Source organism: Arachis ipaensis, chromosome B10, assembly GCF_059453495.1.
Source record: "Arachis ipaensis isolate K30076 ecotype BB chromosome B10, ASM5945349v1, whole genome shotgun sequence".
In the NCBI taxonomy this organism is placed as follows: domain Eukaryota; kingdom Viridiplantae; phylum Streptophyta; class Magnoliopsida; order Fabales; family Fabaceae; genus Arachis; species Arachis ipaensis.
In genome coordinates, this window is record NC_142435.1 from 105,412,366 (window position 1) to 105,417,448 (window position 5,083).

The window sequence follows — 5,083 nt, forward strand, 5'->3', positions numbered from 1 at the left end:
GGCTGCATGTGAAGAATCAAAAGAAGAGTGTAGCATGAAGGAGACACTAGAAACTTCGGTGGACAATGAGGAGCATGACTTTATATTGGAACAAGTGGAGGAAGCCATAATTGTTGTAGAAGAAGAAGTGGTTGAAGATTTAGGAGATGCTGAACCTCCATGGGAATCAAGAACTGTAAAGGATCCCACTGAGAACTTCGAATTTGATGTCAAGGAGGATAGTGCATGATGAGCGAATAATTTATATGCTTTTTGGCATTGTTTTTAGTATGTTTTTAGTATATTTTAATTAGTTTTTATTATATTTTTATTAGTTTTTAAATAAAAATCACTCTTCTGGACTTTACTATGAGTTTGTGTATTTTTCTGTAATTTCAGGTATTTTCTGGCTGAAATTGAGGGACCTGAGCAAAAATCTGATTCAGAGGCTGAAAAAGGACTGCAGATGCTGTTGGATTCTGACCTCCCTGCACTCAAAGTGGATTTTATGGAGCTACAGAAACCCAATTGGCACGCTCTCAATTGCGTTGGAAAGTAGACATCCTGGGCTTTCCAGAAATATATAATAGTCTATACTTTGCCCGAGATTTGATGGCCCAAACAGGTGTTTCAAGACAGCTCAAGAATTCTGGCGTTTAACTCCAAAACTGGCACAAAAGCTGGAGTTAAACGCCCAAACTAGCACAAAAGCTGGAGTTAAACACCCAAACTGGCACAAAAGCTGGCGTTTAACTCCAAGAAAAGTCTCTACACGAAAATGCTTCAATGCTCAGCCCAAGCACACACCAAGTGGGCCCGGAAGAAGATTTCTGCATTAATTACTGATTTCTGTAAACCCTAGGCTACTAGTTCTCTATAAATAGGACCTTTTGCTATTGTATTTTCACACTTATCATACACTTTTCATACAATTGATCACGTTTTGGGAGGCTGGCCGCCATGCCTGAACCTTGTTCTTATGTATTTTCAACGGTGGAGTTTCTACACACCATAGATTAAGGTGTGGAGCTCTACTGTTCTTCATGAATTAATGCAATTACTACTATTTTTCTATCCAACTCAAGTCTATTTCTTCTCCAAGATATTCATTCGCACCCAAGAACATGATGAATGTGATGATTATGTGACGCTCATCACCATTCTCACTTATGAATGTGTGATTGACAACCACTTCCGTTCTACATGAACAAGCTTCAATGTGTATCTCTTGGGTTTCTAATCTAAGATTGGAACCTTCGTGGTATAGGCTAGAATCATTGGCGGCCATTCCTGAGATCCGGAAAGTCTAAACCTTGTCTGTGGTATTCCGAGTAGGATCTGGGAAGGGATGACTGTGACGAGCTTCAAACTCGCGATTGTGGGGCGTGTGACAGACGCAAATGGATCAACGGATCCTATTCCGACATGATCGAGAACCGACAGCTGATTAGCCGATGTTGTGATAGAGCATCAGGACCATTTTCACTGAGAGGACGGGATGTAGCCATTGACAACGGTGATTCCCAACATAAAGCTTGCCATGGAAAGGAGTATGAATGATTGGAAGAAGGCAATAGGAAAGCAGAGGTTCAAGGGGAACAAAGTATCTTCATACGCTTATCTGAAATCCACCAATGAATTATATAAGTATCTCTATCTTTATTTTATGTTTATTTTCATCACCTTAAACTCCATAACCATTTGAATCCGCCTGACTGAGATTTACAAGATGACCATAGCTTGCTTCAAGCCGACAATCTCCGTGGGATCGACCCTTACTCACGTAAGGTTTATTACTTGGACGACCTAGTGCACTTACTGGTTAGTTGTGTGGAATTGTGACAAAGTGTGATTCACATTTGAGAGCTCCAAGTCTTTGGCGCCATTGTTGATGATCACAATTTTGTGCACCAAGTTTTTGGCGCCGTTGCCGGGGATTGTTCGAGTTTGGACAACTGACGGTTCATCTTGTTGCTTAGATTAGGTAGCTTTTCTTCAGAATTTTTAAGAATGAATTATAGAGTTTCAAGGTGATGTTCCCACCATCACAAAAGCTGATTGATTCTCATCAATTTAGCTATTGAATGTAATGTCCTGCTGAAGCTTGGCCAAACATGTCTAATCCTTTTTAGACTGAAGCTTTAGACTAACATTGCATGATTCCTAGAATTCTTATTAAAAGTTTTGATTCTCTTTATTTTCTTTTTCATATAAGTTTCAAAAATCACAAAATTTTTTTATAAAATCATAAAAATCAAAATATTTTATGTTTCTTGTTTGAGTCTATTGTCTAATTTTAAGTTTGGTGTCAATTGCATGTCTTTATCCTTCTAATTTTCGAAATTTATACATAATGTTCTTCATTGATCTTCAATTTGTTCTTGATGATTTCATTGCGTTGATCTTCAAATTCTCTTGTTTTGTATGTTTTGTTGTTTCTTACATGCATTTTTACATTGTTATAGTCCTTAGTATACAAACTTTTAAGTTTGGTGTCTTGCATGCATTGTTTATTTGATCTTAGTTGCATTTTTTATTGATTCCCATCATCAAAAATTCAAAAATATTTTTTAAAACTATGTCTTTTCAAGTCAATAATACAGAGAATTGAAGATTCAGAACATTCAGCAGAGGAATCAAATAGAAAAAGCTGGGCGTTCAAAACGCCCAGTGAAGAAGGAAAACTGACGTTTAAAGGCCAGCCAGGGTACCTGGCTGGGCGTTTAACGCCCAAAAAGGTAGAGATTTGGGCGTTAAATGCCAGAATGGGCACCATTCTGGGCATTTAACGCCAGGATGACACTAGAGGGAAGATTTTGTTTTTAATTCACATTTTTTTCAAGTTTTCATATTTTTTCAAAATCAAATCTTTTTCAAATCATATCTTTTCAATCATATCTCTTTCAAAATCAATTTCCTTCCATTTTATATTTATTTTTACTATTTTCAAAAATCCTTGCTTCAATCCAAGATTTACTTCAAAATTTTCAAGTTGTTACTTGCCTATTAAGAAAGGATCAAATTTTAAATTTTAGAATCATATCTTCTAATTTCTTGTTAGTCAAGTAATCAACTTTAGTTTTAAAACTTTCTCTTTTTAATTTGATTTTCAATCATATTTTCTCAATCATATCTTTTCAATCACACCCTTTTTCAAAATTAATTTTCAATCATATCTTTTTAATTTCTGATTTCAAAATCTTTTTAAAAAAAAAAACACTTGATTTCTTTCCCAATCTTAGTTTTCGAAAATCTCAATCAAATTTTCAAATTTCTTTTTAATTATTTCAAAATCTTTTTAATTTATTTTCGAAAATTCTTCCCCTCTTCTCACATCCTTCTATTTAAGGGACTAAGACTCCTCATCAAGGTGCAATTCGAACTCTATCCCTCTTGATAAGTTCGAATTCCCTCTTCTCCACCTCCTCCTTCTATTCTTCTTTTCTTCTGACACTTCAAGGAATCTCTATACTATGACATAGAGGATTCCATACTTTCTTGTTCTCTTCTCTTTCATATGAGCAGGAGCAAAGATAAAAGCATTCTTGTTGAAGCTGATCCTGAACCTGAAAGGACCTTGAAGAGAAAGCTAAGAGAAACCAAAACATAACTCTCTCTAGAAGGCCTAACAGAGCTCTTCAAAGAAGAAGAAACCATGGCAGCCGAAAACAACAACAATGCCAACAATGCAAGGAAGGTTCTTGGTGACTTTACTGCACCTACTCCTGATTTCTATGGGAGAAGCATCTCTATCCCTGCCATTGGAGCAAACAACTTTGAGCTTAAGCCTCAATTAGTTTCTCTAATGCAACAGAATTGCAAGTTTCATGGACTTCCATTGGAAGATTCTCATCAGTTCTTAGCTGAGTTCTTGCAAATCTGTGACACTGTCAAGACCAATGGGGTTGACCCTGAAGTCTACAGACTTATACTCTTTCCTTTTGCTGTAAGAGACAGAGCTAGAACATGGTTGGATTCACAACCTAAGGAAAGCCTGAACTATTGGGAAAAGCTAGTCAATGCCTTCTTGACAAAGTTCTTTCCACCTCAAAAATTGAGTAAGCTTAGAGTGGAAGTCCAAACCTTTAGACAGAAGGATGGTGAGTCCCTCTATGAAGCTTGGGAGAGATACAAGCAATTGATCAGAAGGTGCCCTTCTGACATGCTTTCAGAATGGAGCATCATAGGAATCTTCTATGATGGTCTGTCTGAACTATCCAAGATGTCATTAGATAGCTCTGTTGGAGGATCTCTTCATCTGAAGAAGACGCCTGCAGAAGCTCAAGAACTCATTGAAATGGTTGCAAATAACCAATTCATGTACACCTCTGAAAGGAATCCTATGAATAATGGGTCAACTCAGAAGAAAGGAGTTCTTGAGATTGATACTTTGAATGCCATATTGGCTCAGAATAAAATATCAACCCAACAAGTTAATATGATTTCTCAGAGTCTGTCTGGAATGCAAGCTGCAACAGGCAGTACTAAGGAAGCTTCCTCTGAAGAAAAAGCTTATGATCCTGAGAACCCAGCAATGGAAGAGGTGAATTACATGGGAGAATCCTATGGAAACACCTATAATCCTTCATGGAGAAATCACCCAAATCTCTCATGGAAGGATCAACAGAGACCTCAACAAGGTTTCAACAACAACAATGATGGAAGAAACAGGTTTAGCAATGGCAAGCCTTTTCCATCATCTTCTCAGCAACCAATAGAGAATTCTAAGCAGAGCCCCTCTAACTTAACAACCATTGTCTCTGATCTAATCAAAATCACTCAAAGTTTCATGACTGAAACAAGGTCCTCCATTAGAAATTTGGAGGCACAATTGGGTCAGCTGAGTAAGAAAATTACTGAACTCCCTCCTAGCACTCTCCCTAGCAATACAGAAGAGAATCCAAAAAGAGAGTGCAAGACCATAACCACATCTCACATGGCCGAACATGGAGAGGAGGAAGAGGCAGTGATTCCCACTAAGGAAGACCTCAATGGACGCCCACTGACCTCCATGGAGTTCCTTAATGAGGAACCATGGGAATCTGAGGCTCATTCTGAGACCATAGAGATTCCATTGAATTTACTTCTGCCTTTCATAAGCTCT

At 37.6% G+C, this 5,083-nt stretch overlaps 1 non-coding gene across 1 annotated transcript; it reads right to left on the reverse strand.

The window, feature by feature from the left end:
- Positions 1–4,039: 4,039 nt before the first annotated feature.
- On the reverse strand, positions 4,040–4,147 carry LOC148581183 (small nucleolar RNA R71). The gene has a single exon (XR_015899596.1). It is a non-coding gene; the product is annotated as a small nucleolar RNA R71 (small nucleolar RNA).
- Positions 4,148–5,083: the final 936 nt, after the last annotated feature.